Source organism: Cupressus sempervirens, chromosome 7, assembly GCF_028749045.1.
Source record: "Cupressus sempervirens isolate cs-2001-9-10 chromosome 7, ASM2874904v1, whole genome shotgun sequence".
NCBI classification, from domain to species: Eukaryota; Viridiplantae; Streptophyta; class Pinopsida; order Cupressales; family Cupressaceae; genus Cupressus; species Cupressus sempervirens.
This window is the reverse complement of record NC_143124.1, coordinates 262,642,167-262,670,120: the sequence shown is the minus strand read 5'-3', so window position 1 is coordinate 262,670,120 and position 27,954 is coordinate 262,642,167. Positions and strand designations below refer to the sequence as shown.

Genomic DNA, 27,954 nt, shown 5'->3' with positions numbered 1-27,954 from the left:
ATTTACCAACAAATTGTTGGCGACTCTGTTGGGGAGACTGAATGAGAACAGATTGATAGTTGCCTTTAATGAAGCATGATGGTGCTACCACATTAGAACATTTTTCTAGTTCTCCAACCAAACATTGGCTTCCAAGAAACCCAGGAGGACATCATTTCAGACTTGAATACTATAGCCTAGAGGTGTAGACAAAGTGCACAACAATATCATCAAGTAAATCAAGTTCTTCAAGAAGAAGAAGAGTTCGGGGAAATCTTGCAAAGAGCTCCTATTGGTCACAATGTTGTAATCATTGAAATAATAGTAGTTATCCAAAGAAGAAACAAGAAAAATCATGGTCATATCCAAGGTCAAGTAAATAACAATCAGTAAGTTAGATGATGAAGGTACATTCCCTTAAATGAAGATTGGCATCTCTATTTAAAAAATTGAATTATTGGTGACTCTATACAAGGTTCAAATTCAAAACATGGTTTGGTACAAAGGGAACGTTGAAACTGAGAGTGATAGTGACAGTGATGAGGAATGCTTCTTGTACTCAAAGAAATAGACACCCAATGAGCCTTTACAAGTTAGCATCTTGAAGAATTTCAATGGTGGCAAGAGGCTAGATCGTAGTATGGTTCATCCTTGCTTGCTGAAAATTTTCCATAGGATCGAAGAGGATGATGGAAAATATTATGGGTTTTTTTCTCTTGATCATGAAGCTTTATTTGAAAAAGGTTTAACATATAATTATAAAGAAAGTCTTTTTAAAAAATGTCTTTCATCTCAATGAGTAATGAAGAATAATATAAGTATCTCTCATGCACCTCTATTAGAACAAAATTAGGTTTTTATTGATCCTAATCAGGCTAGCTTCTTCAAGAGTTTCTATGGTGGATAGAAACGAGACCCAAAAAATATCCATCCACCTTTTCTTACAACTTTGTAAAAGATAGATAAACAATATTTTAAAGATAAACAATATTTTAAAGATAATCAATTTTTCTCTCACAAGAAAAAATCACTTTTAGAAGGAAGTTCCACATGTGAGCGTAAGGAAGAACTTGATTAGAAAAGAAATTCATGTGAGTCGATGATGGAAAATGGTGGTAAAAAAAGTGCCCCAATTCCTACACCTATTGCTCATCAATATCATGCATCCATTGATCCTAATTAGGTTGAAATTTTAAAAAAATTCTATGGAAATGCATGCCTGGATCCTAAAAAACTGCATCCTTCCTTACTTCAAACACTATGAGAACTTTAGAAAGAAGACCCATGAAAGAATTATTTCCTTGGTAAAAGGACATCTCTAATTTAAATGTTAGAAAGGAGTCATCTAGATCTGCATTAATGAAAGAAGATAAGGTTTCTATGTCTAGTCATCAAGAGGGTCAAGAAATGAAGTCTATAAAAGAAGAAGAGTGTATTAATGTATCAGGGCATCACTTTGAAGATTTCAATACCCATAAAAACATATTCAATCATTTTAATCCTAATGAGAAATAAAAAGAAATATCAAATATTTCTCAAGGAACTATACAACATATGACTAAAGATGAGGGAAATGCAGATCAAGGTGAATTTCATACTACTTTTATTCCTAGCAGGTGCCTCAATGCTTTAGTTGATGACTTGCTATGTGGAGAAGACCTTCCTATTAATTCACCCCTAATATTTAATGATGAGGACTCTATTGATGAAGTCAACTCTTTAGAATATTTTTCACAATCTTCTACCACCACTGATGAAGAAATAACCTCAAATGAAATCTTCCAGACATCTCCATTAACTCTTGAGATGGAAGTCTTTACTTTTGACAATGTTGAAGAGTTTCCTAGAAGTGATATGATCACCACAAGAGTAGAAGATCTTTTTCAAGAAAAAGATGATGAGATATCGAGAAATCCTTTTCAAGGTCACATGCAAGTTGAATATAAAGCTTTCCGATTTTTTGAAGATTGTAATCAACAAGAATCAATGAATCAAGTCTATGAAAATATTGATGAAAATTTAATACTAGGTACGATGGAAATGGGAATTAGAGATAGGCTTCAGGTAAGAAAAGATGACACATCAAGTTCTCAATATTCCTCATGCATGGAACCTGAATTTGAAGCATTCGAGTTCACAAGTGTAAACTACAATATTGTGATGGTATCTCACACTACATAAGTATTTGGCTTTGAAGACATGTATTGTGATCTAATGATTGAAAAATACGATGATAAAAGCATAGATGATGATGCTCTTTTTAAAACAATTCCCTTACATCAATATCAGCTAATGATCAATTCTCCTAATCAAATAGACTCATTAGAGAATGTGTGCTCCAAAATTGAGAAGATGATTGTTTCTTCTTTGAGCAATCTGATGGGAGAAAAGGAAGATATACATCATAGGAAGATTCAATATGACAAGGATGCACATTCATATTGGAGTAATTTCATAGAGAATACAAACAAAATCATCCCCATGGAAAAGAAAGAGTGAGTGGTGTTAGAAATAGGTTCACAAATTCATGATGACCAATCACTAGAATTTTAAGTACAGGGCTTGTCAAATAGAGAAAAAGAATATAAAAGCATTTAGGAACCTGAGAGAGTTGTCCTTCAATTCTTTCAAAATGAAGTCATCAATGACATGCAACATGAAACTAAGTTGATTATGAAGTTAGAGATTTTTGATGAGACATGGTTATTTGGATAATTCCTTTATCAAGTGATGTGAAGCATGCTAATAATCTTAGAATTGGAATTAAAAGAGAGAACTTATACTTGAGTCCATAGGAACCTGAAAGTTGCCACATGTTAGCATGCCATGGTATTTATTTTCACCATCTAGTGAATGAATTTGTAGGATTATACCTTGAGTCACTAGAGGTAGGGAAACCTGCCTTGTACATAGTATAGTTAGGACATTTTGTTGTGCTATTTTTTTTCTGCTAGTCTTCCTTTCTATTGTAATGTTTTGGGTGTTCATCTCCTTTTTGCAAAGTGGTCCCTCAAATGACTCTATAGCCCCATGAATAAGGCACTATTCTAGTTAGTCTAGATTTAAGCTTTGTCCTTGTTAGTCCATGTCCCCAGTTAGAGCTAGATGTTGCCCAGATATCAAATTTCCTCAATTCCTACCTTTTTGATGCTATGGCTATTTTCAAAATATGCCTCATTTAAAGCATTAAAATGGCCATTTCCTCTCTAATTTTTTGAGAAATTTTGTCCTTCACTATCTCTAGCTCTTTCCCAACTACCTGACACTTTGAATTTTCAAATTCTAGCTTCTGAGTCCAAAGTTATCGCAAATTAATGGAAGAACCAAAAATATATGTATTTTTAATTGCATCATTAACCATTAACCTCTCCAAAGTTTAAGGTTAACCTCCAAATTACATATTTTTGAGGTGGTTAATAATCCTTTCCAAATTTATATATAATCTCCCCCATAATTAACCTTTTAAGGTTGGATATTGAAAGATGAGTCATATCTACATGCAAACATGACAAAATCATGGTGACATCTACTGGAAAATCTTGAGAAATAAAGTTGGAAGGAATATGAAATCATAGAACTACAAAATGCAATCAATTGTGACTAAACCAAAATCTCTTTCCTTGGCATCAAATGCACATCCACTCTTCCTCTTCTAGAGTATGGAGTTAGAGAAATCAAGTAGGATAATTTTATTAATGTGAAGCTCGAGATTTTGAAATATGTATGCTAAATGAAGAATACTAGGCAAGCAAATCCACAGTTATTCAATTAGGATGGGGTTTGACTCAAATGTTGTTGTTGGGACTACCCTTGTCAAAATGTATGGAAAATGTGGTGATATAAATAGTGCACATCTTGTGTTTGATAAAATGCCTAAAAAAAAGTGGTGACATGGAATTCAATTATTGCAGGGCATGCTCAAAGAAATTTTGATGATGTCATGAAAGTCTTCGCTCAAATGTAGTAAAAGAAAAATGAAACTAGATGTCTTTACTTAGAATGTTATGATCATAAGATATGTACAAAATGGATAGGTTGAGAAGGCCTCGAAACTATTTTCTCAAATGCAAATGGAAAGTATGAAGCCAATAGTGGTCTCATGGATAGCAGTTATTGTAGGTCACACTCACAGTATCCAATGTGAGGATGCCTTGAAGTTTTTTTATGATATGTTAATGACAAGAGTAGAGTCAAACTGGGTGACCATTGCCACTGTTCTATCAGGCTGTGCCGAGCTTGTAGCATTGGAACAAGGCCTCACATGAAGCTTATAAAACCCAACAACAATAACTTCTCCCTCACTCAAAGGACCATTTTTTAGTGAAATTTTCATAGTTGCAGTGCTAGTAGAAATAGATAAGTTGCAAAAATAAGACTCAATTGCCTATCCATCTCTTTTGGAGATTTCTACATCACTCAAATGTTTGGCCTCTAGGTTGTAATGCTTCACTATTGTTGGATGACACCACTAAAGTAACAAGAGATAAGACTATAGGTCCCAATAACAATTTAGTGTGAGGATTTGAAGTAATTAAGACCATCAAAATAGCTATGGAAAACAATTATAGCAAGACTATTTCTTGTGCATATATCATTGCTATTGTTACTCATGATTCAATTTTCTTTAGAAACGGCCCTAGTTGGTCAGTTCTTCTAGGAAGAAGAGATGCCACAACTATAAGCTCAATAGCAGTCAACATTATTATCCCCTCCTCATTTGAAAATCTCACCACAATAATTTCCAAATTTGTAGTAGTGGGCCTCAATGTTGTAGACCTAGTTTCTTTATTGGGTGGGCACATGATCAGACATGCTTGATGTGTGACTTTCAATAATTGCATGTTCAAGTTCAATGGTAGTAGAATCCCTAATCTATTAATAAAATCAATAATTCTTGCAATACTACATACCACATGCCCTTATCTATAGAAAAAAATGCTTTGGTGGCTCTTGATCATCAATCCAAGGACTGGCTTGATAATGCCTACTTCAAGAATCTTAATAACACAATGGGCTTCTGTAATATGGTCAAATACTTTATTGAAGTTCTAATTCTCAAACCAAGTCTCTAGTGGACACCTACAAGGCATCCCCAATCACCTTCATTACTAATTTTGTAAATTCTATGATCAAAATGGTAAACATAAGCCAACTCACTGGCATTTTTGGTGAGATTTGCACCAATTGTAGGGTTGTGAATTCTTACAAACCAAGAAACAAATAAAGAGGGAATGATGTGCAACAAATATTTGAAGGAATGACTCATGAAAATAGAACTTCATGGGATTTCATGATTACTAGCCTTGCACAAATTAGGAGACTGGATGAAACCCTAAGAATATTCTATCATATGCATTTGGTTGGTGATAAGCCCAGTGCCACTTCATGGACTTATATTATCTCAGGGTATAGAAAGCATAAATTTTGATACGAAGCCATAGGATTTTTTTCTGAAATGCGATTGGAAAATGTGAAACAAAATACACACACCCTTGTCAGAGTTCTGTGAGCATGTGGTCACTTAAAAGTTCTAAAAATAGGATATGCTCAGAATGGCCTTTTGAGTGATGGATTGGATCTCTTTGATCAAATGCAATAGCATGGTGGAAGTAGCTAAATGGGGATGGAAACAATGCAAGGATGCAATTGTAACATCATTGAGAATGCACCAATCAAATTCTCAGGGCAGCTATGGCAATTAATAATCAATTCTTGTCAAAAATGGAGGTTCCCAATAGTTATTTAGAAACTCTCGCAAAGAATGGGAAGGATAGCCTTGGTGATATCATGTATCAGTATGTAGGAGCACAATAAGATAGAAATGCCTTCATTAATAAAGTGATGTAATTTGGATAAATGATGTAAAGATCACAAGCTAATCGATAAGAATTGATTATTCAATCTTCTTATCAAAGTATGTAAGGACTAATTTTCAAGTCATTCTTGGCTAATATTGTAGAGGTTAATTAACCTCACCCAAATCACATATTTGGGAAGTAGTTATTAAACATGATGTGGTAGTTCTTAACCTCGATGTCTATATAAGGAGTCATTTTTGGCTTTGTAGGGGACTTTAGAAAAAGGGAACATTACGCTAAAAATTTGATTAGAAGATGATATTTGGAAAGTATGTACAAATTTTGTCTTTGTAATTAGAAATTCCTCTTAGGTTTTCAGTGCAAGAAAATAAAGGAACGTGCAATTTTAGTTCTCTTCTTTTCAATCTAAATTGTTAGAAATGTTGATTCTCTTTGTAGTGAGGACTCTCATGATATTGTGCAGATGTTTATGAATATTTGAATCAGCATTGTGCTGGTAATAGTTCTCAATCATAGATCTTGATTGTTGTCATTAGCAATTTACATTAAATTCAAGGAAGTTGTGAAGTTGTGATGCATTCTTCATCATGTGCATTCTCATCTTTTGATTTCATATTTATTTGAAAACTTCAAAATTATATTATACAAGCGAGCCACCCCTCTAAACATAGAGGAAGGCTAGATATCAAGGGCCTATCCAACTATTATGAATAGTTTTCCACATACACTCTGTTAGGCCAATATTATAGTGACAAATCTATTTACCAATAGATTTTATGTGACTCTGCTGGGGAGAATGAATGAGAAAAATTGACAGTCACCTGTAATGAAGCATGATGGTGCTACCATATGAGAACATTTTTCCAGTTCTCCATAAAAACCTTGGCTTCCAAGACACTGAGGAGGATATCATTCCAGACTTGAGTACTCTATCATGGAGGTGTAGACAAAGTGCACAACAATATCATAAACTAAATCAAGTTCTTGAAGAAGAAGAAGAGTTTAGGGAAATCTTGTGAAGAGCTCCTATTGGTCACAATGTTGTAATTGTTGAAAGAATAGAAGTTATCCCAAGAAGGAACATGCAAAATCTTGGTCACATCTAAGGTCAAGTAAATAACAATCAATAAGTTGGCTAATGAAGGTACCTTCCCTTGAATGAAGGTTGGTGACTCTAGTTAAAAGATTGAATTATTGGTGACTCTATATGAGGTTCAAATTCAAAACATGGTTTGGTACAAAGGGAAAGTTGAAAGTGAGAGTGATAGTGACAGTGATGAGGAATACTTTTTGTACTTGAAGAAACAAACTCACAATGAGCCTCTACAACTTAGCTTCTTGAAGAATTTGTATGCAAGTAGGAGGCTAGATCGTAGTATGGTTCATCCTTGCTTGCTGCAAATTTTCCAAAGGATCAAAGAGGATGATGGAAAATGTTATGGGTTTCTTTCTCATGATCATGAGGCTTTATTTGAAAATGGTTTAACATATAATGACAAAGAAGGTCTTTTCAAAAAATATCTTTCATCTAAATCTGCAATGAAGAATAATATAGGTATCTCTCATGCACCTTTGTCTGAACAAAATCAGATTTTTATTGATCCTAAGCACGCTAGATTCTTGAAGAGTTTCTATGGTGGATGGAAACTAGACCTAGATAATATCCATCCATCCTTGCTTTGAACTTTGTAAAAGATAGATGAAGAGGATTTTAAAGATAATTAGTTTTTCCCTCACAAGCCAAAATCATTTTTAGAAAGAAGTTCCACATGCGAGCATAAGGAAGAACTTGATTAGAAAAGTGATTCATGTGAATCGAAGATGGACAATGGTGGTAAAAAAAGTGCCCCAATTATTGCACCTATTGCTCATGAAAATCATACTTCCATTGATCCTAATTAGGTTGAATTTTAAAAAATATTATATGGCAATGCATTCCTAGATCCTGAAAAAGTACATCATTCCTTACTTCAAACACTGTGAGAACTTGAGAAAGAAGACCCATGAAAGAATTATTTCCTTGGTAATAGGACATCTCCCAATTCAAATGTTAGAAAGGAGTGATCTATATCTATGTTCTTGAAAGAAGATAAGGTTTCTATGTATAATCATGGTGAGGGTCAAGAAATGAAGTCTATAAAAGAAGAAGAGTCTATTAATGTGTCAGGGCATCACTTTGAAGATTTCAATACCCATAAAAATGTATTCAATCATCTCAATCCTAATAAGAAAGAAAAAGAAATATCAAATATTTCTCAAGGAAAAACACAACATATGATTAAAGAAGATGGAAATGGATATCAAGGTGAATTTCATACTACTTTTATTCCTACTTGGTGCTTCAATGCTTCAGATGATGACTTCCTCTGTGAAGAAGACCTTCCTATTAATTGACCCCTAGTCATTAATGATGAGGAATCTATTGGTGAACTCAACTCTTTAGAATATTTTTCACAGTATTCTACCACCACTGATGAAGACATAACCTCAAATGAAATCTTCTACACATCCTCATTAACTCCTAAGATGGAAGTCTTTACTTTTGATGATGTTGAAGAGTTTCTAGGAAGCGATATGATCATCACAAGAGTAGAAGATCATTTTCAAGAAAAGGATGATGAGTCATCAAGAAATCCTTTTCAAGATTACATGCAAGTGGAATATGAAGCTTTCCCATTTCATGAAGATGGTAATCAAGAAGAATCAATGAACCAAGTCTGTGAAAATATTGATGAAAATTCAATACTAGGTATGATGGAAATGGGAATTAGAGATAGGCTTCAAGTAAGAAAATATGACTCATCAAGTTCTCACTATTCCTCATGCATGAAACCTAAATTTGAAGCATTCAAGTTCACAAGTGGAAACTACAATGAAGAAAATATTGTGATGGTATCTTGCACTAGAGAAGTACTTGACCTTGAAGACTCATGTTGTGATCTAATGATTGAAAAATGTGAAGATGAAGGAATAAATTATGATGCTCTTCTAAAAGAATTTCCCTTACATCAATATCAACTGATGATCAATTCTCCTAATCAATAGACTCATTATAGAATGTGTGATACAAAATGGAAAAGATGATTATTTCTTCTTTGAGCAATATGATGGGAGAAGAGGAAGAAATACATCATAGGAAGATTCAATATAACAAGGATGTACATTCATATTGGAGTAATTTCATAGAGAATACAAAAAAAATCATCCCCATGGAAAATAAAGAGTGAGTGGTGTTAGAAATAAGTACACAAATTCATGATGACCAATCACTAGAATTTCAAGTACAGGGCTTGTCAAATAGAGAAAAAGATTATAAATGCATTTAGGAACCTGAGAGCCTTGTCCTTCAATTCTTTCAAAATGAAATCATTAATGACATGCAACATGCAGCTAAGTTGATTATGAAGTTAGATATTTTTTATGAGACATGGTTATTTGGATAATTCTTTTATCAAGTGATGTGAAGCATGCTAAGAATCTCTGAATTGGAATTCAAAGAGAGAACTTATACTTGAGTCCATAGGAACTTGAAATTTCCCACATGTTAGCATGCTATGGTATTTATTTTCCCTAGCTAGTGAATGGATTTGCATGATTATACCTTGAGTCACTAGAGGTAGGGAAACCTACCTTGTACATACTCTAGTTACAAATTTTTGTTGTGCTATTTTGTTGCTCCTAGTCTTCCTGTTTGTTGTCCCATTTTAGGTGTCCGTCTCATTTTTGCAATGTGGTTCCTTAGATGACTCTATAGCCCCATGAATAAGGCACTATTCTAGTGATTCTGGATTCAAGCTTTGTCCTTGTTAGTCCTTGTCCCTAGTTAGAGCCTGTTGCTGCCTAGATATCAAATTGCCTCAATTCCTAGCTTTTTGATGCTATGGGTATTTTCAAAATATGTCTCATTTCAAGCATTAAAATGATCTTTTCCTCATATATTTTTTGAGAAATTTTTCCCTTTAATATCTCGAGCTCATTCCCATCTCTACTCGACACTTTGAATTTTCAAAACCCAGCTTCTTAGTCCAAAGTTATTGAAGGTTAATGGAAGAACCAAAATTATGTATTTTCAATTGCATCGTTAACCATTAACCTCTCAAAAGGTTAAGGTTAAGCTCCAAATTATGTATTTTGGAGGTGGTTAATAAATCTCTCAAAAATTACATATTCTCTCCCCCATCATTAACCTTTTAAAAGGTTAAGGTTAATCTCTAAAATACATATTTTGGAGGTTGTTCTCTAACTAAGTTGATAAAGGTTGAAGATTGAAAGATGAGTCATATCTGTGTGAAAACATGAAAAAATCATGGTGACATCTACTCAAGAATCTTGAGAAATAAAGCTGGAAGGAATATGAAACCATAAAAGTACAAAGTGCAATCAGTTGTGACTAAACCAAAATCTCTTGCCTTGGCATCAAATGCACATCTACTCTTCCTCCTCTAGAGTATGAAGTCAAAGAAATCAATGCCAAACAATGGAAAATGAAGAATGTACATAGGTGGATGGAGTGTTTCTTGCCACTATACCATGATAATTTTAATAATGCAAAGCTTGTGCTTTTGAAATACATATGCTAAATGAAGAATACTAGGCAAGCAGATCCATGGTTATTCAATTAGGATGGGTTTTAACTCAAATGTTGTTGTTGGGACTGCCTTTTTCAACATGTATAGAAAATGTGGTTATATAAATAGTGCACATTTTGTGTTGTATAAAATGCCTAAAAAAATGTGGTGACATGGAATTCAATTATTACAGGGTATGCTCAAAGAAATGTTGATGATGCCATGAAAGTCTTTGCTCAAATGTTGTCAAAAAAGAATAAATGAAACCAAATGTATTTACATGGAATGTTATGTTTAGAGGATATGTAAAGAATGGATAGGTTGAGAAGGCCTCAAAATTATTTTCTCAAATGCAAATGAAAGGTATGAAGCCAATAGTAGTCTCATGCACAGTAGTTAGTGTAGGTTATGCTCATGGTAGCCAATATCAGGATGCCTTGAAGTTCTTTTATGATACATTAATGATAGAAGCAAAGCCAAACTAGGTGACCATTGCCACTATTCTACCAGCGTGTGCTAGCCTAGCAGCATTGGAACAAGGCCTCACATGCAGCTAACGAAACCCAATAAAAATAACTTCTCTCTCATTCAAAGGACCATTTCTTGGCAACCTTTGCTCAATGTAAGAGTGGTGATAGTTGTAGTTTCAATTGAAATAGATAATTTTTTAAAAAACACTCAAATACCTAAGCATCTCTTTTGGAGATTTCTACATCACTCAAATGTTTGGCCTCCGAGTTGCGATGCTTCAACATTGTTGGATGTCACTACTATAGTAATAGGAGAGAAGACTATAGGTCCCAATAAAAATTTAGTGTGAGGATTTGAAGTAATTGATTCCATCAAAATAGCCATGGAAAACAATTGTAGCAAGACTATTTCTTATGTAGATATCTTTGCTATTGTTGCTCATGATTTAGTGCTCTTTGTTGGAATGTGTAATTTCAACTTAGATGAATTGTAAATGAATAATAGAGGATTCTAGAAATTCCAAGAGGATTACCAAATAGGGTTAGGTAAAGTTTTGGAAGTCGTAGATAGTTGTAGAAAAGTTTATTTCTCCTATATCGGTTAATGTAGATGTTTCTAGAAATAATCTAAGACCCCTATAAATAGAGGCATCATGTAATGTATTTCTAATGGAAAAAATGGTGGAGTGAAATATAATATAGTTTATTGTGTGGAAACACATTGTATTGTTCTATTTCTTTCTTATTTTTTATCCTTTGCCCATCCATCAGATTGGTATCAGAGCTATTGTGTGTTTCATCAAAGTGGTATCAGAGCTAATGTGTGTTTTGTACAATTGATATCAGAGCTAGGTTGGATAGAAGGTTGTACAAAATTTTAGATTGTGATAACAGAGAAAGTGGTGTGTTGTGTTGCTAAATGGTGAAGGATTGTTTGTTTTGAAGAAGAGCACACAGGAAGTGTTGAGTACGAAAGAGGGCAAGTTGGAAAAAAGGTATGGTGTAAATTTTTATAATTATTTAATCACATTTGAGAAATTATAATAGAAGAAGAATATTGTGAGGATTTTAGCTATCTAAAGGTTTTTTTCAAGCCATTTGAAGATTTAATTCTAGAAGGAAAAAGCTATTTAGAATTTTCTAAAAGATAGAGTAAAGTGTGTTAAATTCTTGCGTTTCAAGGGGGAAAGCTAGAACAAGAGTAAAGAAGGAAAAAGATAGTTTGGAAGAAGAATTGATGAATGTTAAAGAGTCAAATTCAAATTTGATAAAAGGGTTCAAAGAAGTTGGTAAACAAAATTATCAATATTTCTGTCAAATTCAAGATTTAGAAAATGAATTGATCAATGCTAAATAGAAAAATGAGAAATTGGAAGAAAAATTAAAGATGTTTGATCATATTAAGAAAAGAAATGAAGAGCTGCAGAGAGAAATGAAGAAATTAGAAGAAAAATTAAAGATGTTTGATGATGTTAACAAAAAAAATGAAGAATTAGAGGACAAAATGAAGAGACTAAAAGAAGAGAATGACTTGTTAGGGGATAAACTAAATCAATCAATTATTGAAAGAAATACACATGTGAAGAAAAAATTAGTATATGATGTTTCATGTAGTACAGATGATTTGAATTAAACACTAGAAAAGTGTGACTCTGCCGAGGTTGTTTGTGATAAAGAATATGAAAATGTGGCATCAAATACTAGTAGTTGTGATAATAGAAATGTTGGATGGTATATAATGATGAAAATGGGTTACAATGGTAAAGGATTGGGAAAAAATGAACAAGGAATTATAGAGCCTATTGAGCCAATCATGAGACCAAAGTATGAAGGAATGGGATATATGACAAATGAAAGAAATGATGTCATTGGTTCAAGAAAATTTGTTCAAAGTAAAAAATATATGCAGGGTAAGTGCACCAAGTTGTGGTGCCAAAAAGATGACACCTTTTCTTCTTATTCTAGTTTTGCAAAGTGTGTACGTGTTATAGTGCGTACACACTGTGGCTTGGGTGTGCCAAGCCATAGCATGTACATGCTATATTGCGTATGCATTAAAGCGCATGCACACTTTTCAAAAAAAAAATTTACAAAGTGCATACACACTATTTAAAAGTAAATTTAAAAGGGTTTAAATAGTGCGTGTGTGCTATAGCACACACGCACTATAGGGCACATGCACTATTTAAAGCTTTACATTCTACCAAGCCTAATGTTTGGCTTTGCCTTGGGGATCCAACCAAAAGCCTTGGAGTCTATAAACTGGTCTGAGATGTGTTTTTCTACAAACATACAAAAAATGATTGATTTTTCTTGTGTGCTCTCCTTCCAGTTTCTTCGTGGTTGAGCATCGATAAAATTAGGTTACATGACATTGTAGGTCTCTGTGTTAGCTACACAACCATATAATTTGTTTTTTATTTGAACTATTTCAATCTTTTCATCTATAATTTATTTTGAATTTATGTCCATTTTTTGTCAAAAACCAACATGTACTAATTGGGCTGTAGATTTTAGCTCATTCATCAAATTTTCCAAAAACTTAGTTTTTTAGAAACTAGACTCCATTCTACACACTTTGAAAAAAAGAAATTTTGATTTTAGATTAGTTTCCAATCATTTCTAGGGGGAGCACACAGATATTTCACATTTTTGGGATGTGTTTGATTAAAAAATTCATTAAAAAAAAATACACATTAAAAAATTACCCAAAAAATTTGGGATAAACTACATAGTGTTAGGTAACTTTTGACCAAAGCGATTAAAGATTTTCAAAAAAAAGGTTAAAATTTTAGGGGGGCCACACTTTGTACTATGTTATGTTTTTCTAGAATAAACAGTACCACTTTTTGTGGCCCTCATTTTTGAGGACCTAAAACTAAACCATTTTGAAAAAAAATTAGTAGTTTAGAAACTAGATTCAGAGGACTATGACTTTTGTTTTTGTCAGATCTTAAAATTTTGAGCGTAACTATCTTCAAATTCTTGTTGAAGTCCAGAAATTGGTAATTTCAAGAAAAAGGTGTCCACTTATACCCCCATTTTGGCACCAAAACTTGGTGCACTTAACCTGCAATGTTCACATTATAATAGGAAAAGGAATACAAAGGAAAGATGTTGGGACTTAAATCCATTTAATATTTGTGGCTTGAAAAATCACTGTGACAAGACATGTTGGAATAGAGATTGCAAAAATGATTCTATGGCAGGCTGTATAGAAATGGATTGTGGATGGAGCTATGGATCGAGTTGGCAAAAGATTACAGGTATGATCAAAAGTTTTTTAAGTATAAATGTTCAAGAATAAGAAGAAATATAGTAGCTTTGGGAAGTATATTAGGGCAAGGCATCAAAGAGGAAAATGGTTTTCAGCATTTGTGGTAGATGAGGCAAGTGGCAGGCATGCATTAACAAAGGCATTATTATTGGAAAATGGCATTTTTGCATTTGGCAAAAGAAAGCATTTTGGCATTTGTATGTAATAACATTTGAGGTTGAAATTAAGGGGGAGTGTTGGAATGTGTAATTTTAACTCAAATGAATTGTAAATGAATAATAGAGGATTCTAGAAATTCCAAGAGGATTACTAAATAAGGTTAGGTAAAGTTTTGGAAGTCGTATATAGTTCTAGAAAAGTTTATTTCTCCTATTTCGGCTAATGTATATGTTTCTAGAAATAATCTAAGACCTCTATAAATAGAGGCATCATGTAATGTATTTGCAATGGACAATACAATGGAATGAAATATAATATAGTTTATTTTGCAATAGCACATTGTATTGTTCTGTGTTTTTGTTATTTTTTGTCTTTTGCCCATCCATCACTCTTTAGTGAGAACCCTAGTTGGTCAGCTCTTCTAGGAAGGAGAGATTCCACTACTGTAAGCTCAACAACACTCAACATTGTTATTCCCTCCCCATTCGACAATCTCACCACAATCATTTCTAAATTTGCAGTAGTCGGCCTCAATGTTGTAGACATGGTTACTTTATCAAGCGACCACATGATCGAGTGTGTCTGATGTGCCACTTTCAATAACCACCTATTTGACTTCAAATATAGTAGAAGCCGTGATCCAAAAATAGAATCAACAATGCTTGCAACACTGCACACCACTTTCCATCCATTTGGAGAAAACAATATACTAGCAGCTCTTGATCATCAATCCAGGGACTAGTTTGATAATGCTTACTTCAAGAATCTTTAGAATACAATGGGCTTCCATAATCTGATCAAATAATTTATTCTAGTTCTAACGCTCAAACCAAGGCTCTGGTGGACACCTACAATGCATCCTTAGCTGCCTTCATTACTAATTTCATAAATTCTATGATCAAAATATGAAACACAAGCCCACTCACTGGTACTACTAGTGAGATTCACACCAATTCTAGGGTTGTGAATTCTTAGCAAGCAAGAAACAAATCAAGAGGGGATGATGTGCGGAAAGTTTTTGAAGGAATGCCTCATGAAAATATAACTTCATGGAATTTTGTGATTACTAGCCTTGCACAAATTAGGAGACTAGATGAAAGCCTGAGAATCTTTTGTCATATGCAATCAGTTGGTGAGAAGCCCAACATCACTTCATGGACTACTATTATCTGAGGCTATAGAAAGCATAAGCATTGAGATGAAGCCCTAGGAGTCTTTTCTGAAATGCGATTGGAAAATGTGAAACTAAATACACATGCCCTTGCCAGACTTTTGCAAGCATGTGGTCACTTAAAATTTCTAGAAATGGAATATGCTCTGAATGACCTTCTAAGTAATGGATTGGATCTCTTTGATCAAATGCAAACAACAAGGTGGAAGTAGCTAAATGGGGATGGAAACAATGCAAGGAAGCAATCACAACATCATCGAGAATGCACCAATTGAATTCTCAAAGAAGCTATGGAAATTAATAATCAAGTCTTGTCATAAATGGTGGTTCCTAGCAGTTATTTAGAAACTCTCCCAAAGAATGGGAAGGCTAGCCTTGATGATATCATGTATTAGTATGTAGTAGCATGATAAGATAGAAATGCCTTCATTAATAAACTGATGTAATTTGGATAAATGATCTAAAGATCACAAGGTGATCGAGAAGGATTGATTATTCAATCTTCTCACCATAGTATGTAAGGTCTAAGTTTCAAGTCATTCTTGGTTAATATTGTAGAGGTTAATTAAGCTCACCCAAATCATGTATTTTTTAAGTATCTATTAACCATGAAGAGGTAGTTCTTAACCTCAATGTCTATTTAAGGAGTCATTTTTGGCTTTGTAGGGGACTTTTTGGACCTTAGAAAAAGGGAGCATTATGCTAAAAAAATTATTAGAAGATGATATTTGGAAAGTATGAACAAATTTTTTCTTTGTAATAAAAAATTCCTCTTAGGTTAATGGTGTAAGAAAATAAAGGAACATGCAATTTGAGTTCTCTTCTTCTAAATCAAAATTTTTAGAAATGTTGATTCTCTTTGCAATGAAGATTCTCATAGTATTGTGTAGATGTTTATGAATCTTTGGATCAACATTGTGTTGGTAATAGTTCTCAAGCGTAGATCTTGATTGTTTTTATTAGCAGTTTATAAATTCAAGCAAGTTGTGAAGTCATGTGGTGCATTTGTCATCATGAGCTTTCTCATCTTTTAAAGTTTGATTTCATATTTATTCAAAAACTTCAAAATTATATCATACAAGGGAGCTACCCCTCTAAATGCAATGGAAGTTCAGATATATCCAACTATTGTGAATGGTTTGCCACATTCACTTTGTTGGGCCATTATTACTGTGACAAATCTATCTACCAACAATTCTAATACAGAACTTTCAAATACATCTTTTTATACCACTCGATTGCTAGTAAAAATACTTTGAAGTACTAAATCCTCTTCCTACAGCTTTAGAAAGGACTTTCTATGTAACATCATAAGTTGTACTATAGAGTTTACTTCTTCTTCTTCTTCATCCCCTAGATTTGGCCAGACAAATGTGCTTTAATCTGGTAATGGTTGTGCTAGAGGATAGAAATCAAATTTCTTTGTTGCTTGACCATTTGATATGGTCATATGTCCTAATCTAAAACTTATATTTTCATCAGTTGCAGCTATCCAAGGTCATCCTAGGATGACAAGATGACTAGATAGATTAACTTTGGGAGACAAAATCATGAAATTTGAAGGATACTCTAGAGAGTCTAAGGTTACAATTATGTTTTCTATCATTCCAATAGGAGTGATAGTAGAACTATCTACAAGTTGTAGAATTTTTGGAGTGGCCCTTAATCCTTCTATTTTCAACTTCTTTATAGTATCCTTAGTCATGACATTTATATAAACACCAAGATATATTAAAGTATTTTTAACAAACTGACCATTATACTCACATTCACAACTGGACTACCTAGATTAGAATATTTTGGAGTGACCAATTTTCCTATCATAATGTCAACAAATTGTCCCACAACATGGACTGTAGTTGGGTCCTTTTTCTTCTTCCCAGTCTTCTTCGGGTAGGCTTCTCTAATGGTTTTTCCATACATAAGAACATCTTTAATAGCTTGAAATAGGGGTATTTGTACATGCATGTTTTTCAACTAATCAATAATATCAAAATATTGATCCTCTATTTGTACAAGTTTACTTTGTACAAGCTTCTTTAGAAAAGGAGGTTCTACTAGTGGCTAAGCTTGTGCTAAGATAGTGAAATAGGCTGGATAAACCTCTTTAGAGACTTGGGTTTCTGATGCTATAGGAGTATCTAATATTTCAATTATAAGAGGTGGTTTAGGTGCTGGAAAAGTTGTACCATATCTCAGATGTATATTTGCAACATTCAAAGCATAAGTAGGATATTGTTGAGTATCAACAATACACATGGGTTGTTGCAGTTGATGATTTTTTGGATTTATCTAAGGTTGTACAGGTAACTATGTCTACTTTTAAGGTCTATGATTCACAAGTGGTGGCATTAACATAGGTTGTTGAGCTAGGGGTGCTAATTGTGGAGTAATAGTATTTTGGTTAGCCAACTATTGAGGTCCCTTTCATTGGTTTGTAGACTACCAATTCCCCTAGGATGGTTACCATTGGTTCTATTGGTTGCACTAGGATGGTTGGGAGTTATAAGGCCATTGGTTCTATTGCATATTATTTTTCCAAGCATGACTCCAATTAGGTTGATTATATTATGGGGGGCCTTGGGATTATAGTTTTTCCATTGATTATCATATAAATTTGGATTTTGCAAAGGGTCTCGAGGTATACCATGACATTGGGACCATGGTTGGAATTGAGCTACAAAGAATACTTTCTCATCATCTTCACCTACCTTGATGTACTCAATCTAAAGATGTTGGTTCTCCATGCTAGCAACCAGTTTGCATTGGCAATCCTTCTTTTGTTTTCAACAATGAGAGCAGTATTCAACTAGTTGTAATTCAGCTTCTACATGATTCTTCTTTGTAGTCATTGTGTCAAGATGTGTAGTGACATCATTTATGATTACCTACTTGAAATCTGACAATTGGTTAGACATCTCGAGCTTTGACATACCTTGGTTGATTCCTTTAGTGACTGTGGAACAATCCTCAACCTTTCTTCATAGTTGACCTTGAATAGTTTTGATAGATGTTCTTGAGGTCATCCTAGGAAGCTTGATATATGTCACCACTAGCCATCAAGTCTAGTGCTTCTAGACATTTATCATTCACACCTCTTAGAAAGACTAGCTTTTGAGAATCCTCAGATAACACATGCTAGGGGTTCTTTTGTAGTGTATACAAGAAATGTGAAACATAGTCTTCCAAAGTTTCTTCCTCCTTTTTTGATATCCCAAAGACATCATCTCCTCTTCAACTTGATACTTTGTAATATTCTTTATACTTATCTAGAAATAGAGTTTTCATTTCATCCCAAGTTCTTGCTACATTGGCTCCTAAGCCTATGAACCATCATAAAGCTAACTCTTTCAATGTTACTGGAAATAATTTGAGTTTATGGGCATCAGTTCTATAGTCAAAACTACAATAAAGTATGTCAAATTCAAACAAGAGAGTATAAGGGTCTTTAGTTGTAAGGCCATAGAAATTTGGAAGAGTAGTTGTAGGTATATTCTTGAGATTATCAGTATTTATGAGGCTTGAGAGAGGAAATATAAAAGTAAGTTGTGCCATTACCAGAGGTATCAGATTATTAGGTTGCTGCTGAAAAGGAACATTGAATACTAGATTATTAATAATTGGTGGATTTAGAGTAGTATTATCAAGGAAACTGTCCAAATTTTTAGCAAAAGGTTGAAGACCACTAGTATCTATAGATTATGCTCTTGAGGATTATTCTATAGGAAAAAAAGAACTTGTGTCCTAAAAAGGCAACTCAACTTCTTCTTCTTCAATTTCTTCGTTCAAATTAATAGACTCCCATGGAAGAAATCTTCCATATTCATCTTGTCATCATCCTCTTTGATACATGCAATTGAATTCTTCACAATGGTGAAGAAAGCTTTAAGACTACAAATCTCTAAAAAAAACTTAACTAAGAACTATGACTCAAGAATGCTCCTAGCTTGATACCATCCACAATAGTAGCACCAAAAATGTTCTGCCTTAGAATATGTGTATAATAATCATGCCAAAGGCCATACTTAGGAATATTGTATTGAATCTAAGGACTATTTTTCCCACCATGAGGTGCATTTAATTTTGTCAACCTAGGGATGTATACTTGAGATGGTATGTGCACTAGGTTTCTTAATGAGTCATTATCCTTATGTTGTAGGAAAGTAAAATGCAAGGAAAAAACCTACACTAGTGTTGCAAGAAACTAACACCACACTTAACTCTTTACTAAAACAAATACTAGAAATGCAATGAAATACTAACATATATTATAACTCAGTTCATCTACTATAACTATTCTTATAGGTGCTATAGGAACACTCGCAAAGTATGATGCTACAGAAAGGAACTTATATTTTCTACCTACAATACTAAAAATGCTTGAAAACAAATCTATACTACTCTAATCTAATCCACCTCCCAAGTGGGGCCCCTTGGTTGGCTTCTACTAATCTACTAACATAGAATGTAAACCAGGAGCGATTTCATTATGTTCTAGAAATTCCTTACATGAGAACAATACATAGAACTTTAAAAACAACTCACTACAAGAGTCAATAGTTTCTTATCATAAACTTTCTTCTAACTTTTTAACACTTTTGTCTAATCTCTATAAATCGAAGATTAACACTTATTCAGAAACATAAAAGAAAAATAAGCTAACTTCAAATCTACTAGAGCAAAAGGAAGAAGAGATAATAGCTCAAGGCAGGAAGAATAAAGTCTGCACAAGCGCTTTGTCACAATAATAAATGCAGAGAAATATAATAGTTCATCATAGCTCCTCCATATGAGTAGTCATGTACCTTGGTACCATTATGACTCTTTCCACTATGTCTTAACATCTTTTCTCCTCAAATGCTATTGGTTGTCTCCAATGTTTCCCTTTGAATGCTTCAAACCATCGTCAACTCCCTTTGCTAATAGGTTAGTTATTATGCAGAGATATTTGCAAATAAGCATTATCAAATTAAATTCAAATATAAGAACACACATTCTGATGGTTATATGAAATACTACATTATATATACAATATTGGAAAAATATAATGTACCATCGACCCATAGGTTTATCATCAGTTCAAGCAAACATAGGTTCAGAAATGTCTTGGTGGAAGTAAAACATAGTGTTTAAAACTATCATAAAATAGAGGCAATAATTAGCCTCATTAGTTAGCATTAGGGTTAGGGTTACAATTAGAGCTAGAGAAAGAGTTATATTTGGAGTTTGGATTAGAGTTAGAGTTATAGTCAAGATTTATGTTATTGTTGTGGTTAAAATTATTTTTGTGGTTAGTATTATGATTATAGTTGATCATAGTGCTATTATTAAACTCTAGCCACATGTATAGTTATAGTTAGAGTTAGGATCCAAGGTTGATAATTTCATTTATATGACAGTTATTGTTATGGTTAGACTTGATAAGTGGTTAAATGTTATACTAAAACAAGGGAAATGGTTAAGACAGTATGTGATTTAGGTGTAGAGTTGGAGTAGAACAATGGTCAAAATTGGAATATAGGTTTTTAAAATGAATTGAATAGTAGAAAAAAATTAATTGTATCTTTTTCATGAAAGGAAAATTCTAAGTCCCAACAAAACTATTTAGGTGATGTAAAAAGTATTAAAGAATAGATAAGAATCAACTTTATAGAAAATATATCTCCATGATGATGTAAGAACATTATATATTGTTGAATTTTTTATGGTGCTAAAGCAAGTTTTATTGTAATGAATAAGAATTGTAATCAATAAACATGTCTATCATGAACATAATCAAAGTAGACTTATGATTTTATTTCTTAATTGACATATTCATAAGCCACATCCATTAAAGACAACTTTTATAGAAATATGCTTTCTTGTTGTTCTCTTCTTCTTGAAAGTTACATAGAACAATGAACAACCACAACTCTCAATACAACTAATTAGTAGTAAAAGTCTAAAATCAATGACAAGAATAAACTACATGCAAATCATTTCTCTGTAATGGTATCAATGCATGTCACATTATTGAATAATTAGGATTGTATTGCAACCTTTATTTGAACAATGATTTTGTATGACTTCTTTCATCATTAAGGGAAATCCATCCACTTTTACTAATATGTAACATAGGAATTTTTTTGCATCTTTCATTTGCCTTACTTTTGTTTCCTCAAGATAGTCAATTGGAAATATTGTGTTCTCCACAAATTTAATTATAGATGTGCATGACTCTTTAGTTATTTGTAGGCATTTGTCAAACTTAGTCTTGAAGAAAACATTTGAGGCCACTAAAGTAGTTAAGATAGTATCAATAATGTTTATATTCCTTCCTATTAAAAATATAATATTATTTATAGTTTGTAGTAAATAAAAAGTTAAGATTATGTTTATAATTTACTAAATGCTTAGTACAATCATATGTAGTTTGTTAGAGTTAGAGTTAGAGTTAGGATCCAAGGTTTATAATTTAATTTATATGGCACTTATTGTTATGGTCAGGGTTGATAACTGGTTAAATGTTACACTAAAATAAGGGAAATGGTTAAGGGAAGTATGTGATTTAGATGTAGTCTTGGAGTAGAACTATGGTCAAAATTGGAACATAGGTTTTAAAAATGACTTGAATAGTTTTTTTTTTTAAATTGTATCTTTTTCATTAAAGGAGAATTTTAAGTCCCAATACAACTATTTAGATGATGTAAAAAGTGTGAAAGAATAGAAAAGAATCAACTTTATAGAAAATATTTCTCTATGATGATGTAAGAACATTATACATTGTTGAATTTTTAATGGTGATATTGCAAGTTTTATTACAATTATTAAGAATTGTATTCAATGAACATGCCTATCATGAATGAAATCAATGTAGACTTATGATTATATTTATTAATTAACATATTTAGCAACCACGTCCATTAAAGACAACTTTTATAGAATTTTTTTTTTTCTTGTTCTCTTCTTTATGAAAGTTACATAGAACAATGGGGAACCACAACTCCCAATACTACTAATTAGAAGTAGTAAAAATCTAAAACCAATGACAAGAATGAACTATATACAAAACATTTCTCTATAATGGTGTAAATACATGTCACATTCTTGAATGATTTGGAAAGTATTGCAACTATTATTTGAACATTCTTGAGATGTGTCATGTAGGAATTTTTCTGCATCTTTCATTTTCATTACTTTCATTTCCTCAAGATAGTCTATTGGAAATATTATGTTTTCCATAAATTTAATTATAGATGTGCACGACTCTTTAATTATTTATAGGCATTTTCCTAATTCAGTCTCAAAGAAATCATTTGAGGCTATTGAAGTAGTTTGGTTAGTATCAATAATGTTGATTCTCTATTTGAGGTATCCATAACTCAAATAGAAACTTGCAAACTTATAAAAAAACATCAACATATATAAATAATCTAAATAAACAAGTATTAGTAATTAACATAAATTTTATCAAATGAAAAATGTTCAAAATAAGATAAATAAAAATCAAAGTTATTTTAAATGAAATATTTGGATTGTAATGTTTGAAATATGGTGGTATTGTCTTCCACTTTTCAAACATTACAAACATAAACTATAAATATAAATAAAACACATTTGTTATCAAATTAAATAATGATAAAATATATACTAAATATATGATTCATCTACTTTAAATAAATCATTAAATTTAATAAAATGCAAAATTTATTGATATATTTCCATTACCATCCACATTAATGATTAAATTTAATTATGAAACCTAAAAGTATAAATACTTTGAAACATGCAAATGTAAAACTATTATGAAACATCCAAAATCTAAAACATGCAAACCAAAACCATTTTGAAATATGCAAATCTAAAACTAATATTAAACATGCAAATCTAAAACTAATTTGAAATGTGCACATTTAAAATAGATAAATGAAAAGTATTATAAAATATATAAATCAAATAGATTTTCAATGTAAATCTAAATCTAAATCAACCATGCAACACTAAACTATTAAATGTAAATCTAAACAATTTTGAATAGAATTCTAAAGCTAAATGAAAATAATTAAATTTGAAATCTAAATCAAAGTAGAATATTATATTTAATTTTGAATCTAAACTTACATCTAGATCTAAATCAAAATCAAAAATCAAAAATAAAGATAAAAATCTCACTTGCAAAAAAATTACACCAAAACTTCAATCCACTCTTCAAAAACTCCAATTTTCTCCACCTCTTCCTTTCTACAATAACATAAAATGAAAAGGCAATGAGAAGCCTTTTTTTTATAACTTGTGAGAGGCTCATCATATCTCCAATGGACATCTCTTGACATTCCATGAATTTGTTTCAAATTTTCCTAATACCCACAAAAAATAAGCATGAATATGCATGCAAAAATATATTTCACAAAATTAAAAAATAATATTTAAATTTTCTCTTATTTTTTGGCCCTATTTTTTCATGTCCTATTTTTGAGCCCTTTTTTTGGGGGCCTATTTTTTGTGCCTATTTTCTTTTCTGTGTCCTATCTTTTAGGCCTATTATTTCAGCCTCCATTTGGATTCATATTCTTTTAGCTAGCTATTATTGTGGGAATACGTTTTTATGTTATGACTTAATAATTTAATATTTAATTTATAAGTTTTTAACTCCTCCTTTTTCCTTTTTATTGACAACGAATCTATTTTGGCATATTCTCATGTTGGAGATTCGTGCTGCCATTATATAGAATGCCTCTTAGCATAATTATATTTCACTTGTAGTAAATTCGTAGCCAAAACACTAGAAGTATAGATTTGTACTAATATGTAAGATTTGAAGACTTTAAAATTTATGCCATGGCAAAAAATTTAGAGCTCATTTATTAGAAAGATTTCTTTGTGTAAATGTATGCATTTCCTAATCTGCCTTAGCTATCCATTGTTAATCCATATGATAAAAAAAACAAAGTAAGATAGCTTTCATAAACAATGGGCTTAGTGCTTCTTCTTTAGTCCTTATTGAAATCACACTAAAACTTTTGGTTACCTACAGAAATGTGAAATAGTATCACCGCAAAGATATTTTAAGAACCTATTTCATTTTTATTAAAGATTTTTTTGATATGAAAAAAGAAAATACTAAATATATTTGCCAAGGGGTTTATAGAGTGAACTATTTATGTATATGTAGGAGTTGGGACTATTTCCCTTTTTAATCAAAAACATCATGTTTCCCCCAAACATGTAATTAATTGGTTTTTTTTTTTTTTATGGAGGTCATCCAAAAACAAGTTTTAGGTACTCGATATGGGACCACACATGCCTAAAACCTCTTCGAATTAATTATTATTTTGAATTTGATAGAACTAGAAATATTAGACGTGCGTGCTAAAATCAATTTATTGAAAACTTCTTATAAAAGTAATAGTTTTATTTACATTCATGTCATTGACCTATAAATTGATTTATGCTATTTGATTTTTGTTCTCATTTATAATATCTATTTTAATTCTATTAAGTTAGCAAATAACATGGCCTAACCATGACTTGTAATGTATAGCCATGGTAATGTATATGAAGGAAAATGAGAGCATCTTAGATAGCTATCTAAAATCTATATTTATATCTAGTAATCGATGATTTAAATACAAACCACTATGCTTGAAAAGTGGGTAAACATAGTTAATTTTTTCCAATTAAATCATTGAAGGAAAGTGATTTTAATTTACAAATTGAGTAAATTTTAATAGTATTATAGCATATACATTTAATATTCTAGAATCACAAAACTAGAAGAATGAGACATGATAGAAAACACAAATATACATGGACAAAACATTTTCAGGTCAAAAACCTCACAATAAAAAATATTAAGCCAATGTATTATTAAGCAATAAGTTGCAATATATCTTGAACATTCACATGGAGTTTTACATCTTGCTTCATTCAAGACAAAATCCAACACCATAACCATATCTAATTAGCACCTTGTCTCTTCAAAAACACATTCTATTTATAGTGTTTTCATGCAATAAAAAATTATTTGTAAAGCATCTACATTCAATATATTTACAAGCTATTAGAAACTTCCTTTCTGTAAAACTCTTGCATAAAATCAAATATCAAAGAAAATGCCAAATTTCTGATTTTTGTTCCAATTGTATCCCTATAGAAGATTTGGTCTCTTTTAGCAACTTTTTAAAAATTCATAAATAAACAAGCAATAAGTATTCTAAAGTTGACTCATCTTATCCCAACAATATTTAACTTGATGAAGTCCTTACAAGAGACAAATTGATGAAACTATATCATTACAACCATCTGTGAAACCAAATAAATCTTAACAAGTTATCTCATGATCCAACTAGACACATATCTAAACAAAACCAATATAAGATTTCACTAATAAAAAAGGTTATACAATACTACCACCACTCCACTATTTTCATGAACTATATAGAAGCATGTAAAAAATATCAAATCCTTAGCCCAACACAACTATGAAATAATCCTCCATGAAATAAGATAATATATCAGCCAGAAAAACCACCAAATTAATTGCTCCAATCCAATTGATAAACCCATGAGACTGAAAATAATGTGTACACCAAATTTTAACCCATCGAATCACCAATACCTCAAAGGTATCCAAAAATTAAAAAACTCATGCTAACAACATAACCAAACCATAGAATACAACTTCAAACTTTGTGTGCAAACCACTCAGTAAAGCCAAATGCATATAAGATCTCTCACCAGATGGGTAATGTCAAATTTGAAAGATCAAAAGCATATTGAGTCTATCAATAACAATAAAGAGAAGCTTCTCCCTTTGTCTAGTGTCTTCATTTTTGTCTTTTGATAGGCCATAGAGAGGTGGTCTAAGGGTTCTTTGTGCTAGTAGCTAATTGGAGATTTCCTCCTCTCCTTGTTGCTCTGAAAAAATGGATTTCTAAGAGAGCCTTTGGTTTCCATGGTTCTTTTTGTTAGCTGCATATCCATTTTTATGATGGGTTATTAACTAATTGTTTTATATGGGTATCTTCATTTTTGGTGCCCATATGGAGTCCCTTTGTTCTAGCCCTTTTTTTCAATACCATATTTCTGCTAGTTAGTTTCTTTTGGAAGGCTATTTTTGTGGATAATTCCTTTTGTATGACTCTATCATTTTGGAGGCTCGTATCTCTTTTTTTGGGGGATCTATCCTTGTCTTCCCATGGAAGTACAAGATTTTTTAGTCCCTTATCTCTTTGTGGTTGTTTCTTATTGTGGAGGAAAAACCTTATGAGGTGAAGAACTCACTATATTTGAGGGTCTAGAGTAGGTCTAATATGGTAGGGAGTGGCTCCCAGTGTTATCTTCTCTCATTGGACTATTTGCTGACAAGTATTTCTTGCATGTGTTCTTTTCTACTCTAGTTTAACACTCAGTCTTATAAATAAAGTTGGGTCTCTATTTTGTGGTGCTAGAGAAGTGTGGCTTTATTTTTTATGTATTTATATAGAAGTATGGGTTTGTGTGGGTTTTTTTAATCTTGGGTTTACTCTTGTGGTTTCTCATGGTTCACCCTTTGATTGCCAAATTTGATCTTATTACCTCCTATTAGGGTAGCATTCTATTTAAGATGCTTACTTTCTTTCTCAAGAGGAGGTTATTAATTTTTAAGGGTTGGAAGAAGATCGACTCTTTGTCTAAGAATAGTTTTGGAGGTTTCTTGTGGGCTAGTATGTTTTCTTATCAAGCCATGGAACCTATGAGTTATGGTTTGGGAAACCCTAAAATTCCTTTGATTGCAACTCCATAAGAGTTTCAGGTTAAGCCCTCTTTGTGTGTTAGTTACTAGTCGACAACCAAGTCTTTCTATTTGCACATTTTTCTTATGGGTGAAGTTTTTTTTTTAATCTTGGGATGGTCAATTATGTTTGTAATATATTTGGTAGAGTTTATTTTTGTTGGGATCCTTGACCCTTGGTATTTCATTTTGTAAGGGGTCTTAGGTCCCCTAAAAACCTATTTTAAGCTTAATAAAAAATATCCAAAACTATTCAACCCCAAGATATCAAATATAGAATGATATAAGGAATCTATAGGGATGTAAGCCTCTCAAAGAAGATCAACCACTCTATTTCCCATTTTACAAAATCAGCCCACTTCCATCTCCTACTATCATCATAAATGAAAATATACCTAGAAAGGGGATAACCATGATATCCATCTCTTATAATGAATCATCTAGAACCATATAACTCTAATTGAAGATCCATGGATATGAAAGAAAGTATTAAATACTTGATAGTAACATTGGGCAATACCTTTCAAGTGATAAACTACCAAGTAGACCAAGAGTTTGGAATGTGAATGCTCCTTCAAGAACTCAAGTCGTCATGAATTATCCAAGAAAAATCTACTTATTGGTATCTATTAAACTCGTGTCGAAAAAAGGCATAGTCTCCTTAGAATTTTTTTTTGATATCTCATAAATAGTATACATCTCAACAACATGTCTCTCATATCAAGATAACTCTAGCCTCACCTAAGTCTCTATATATCC

At 32.2% G+C, this 27,954-nt stretch overlaps 2 pseudogenes; both read left to right on the top strand.

Annotated features, from left to right (window-relative positions):
- Nucleotides 1-2,013: 2,013 nt before the first annotated feature.
- Nucleotides 2,014-5,203, top strand: LOC149546453 (peroxidase A2 pseudogene; annotated as a pseudogene).
- Nucleotides 5,204-5,700: 497 nt separating this feature from the next.
- LOC149546452 (peroxidase 15 pseudogene) lies at nucleotides 5,701-15,247 on the top strand (annotated as a pseudogene).
- The last annotated feature ends 12,707 nt before the right edge of the window (nucleotides 15,248-27,954 follow it).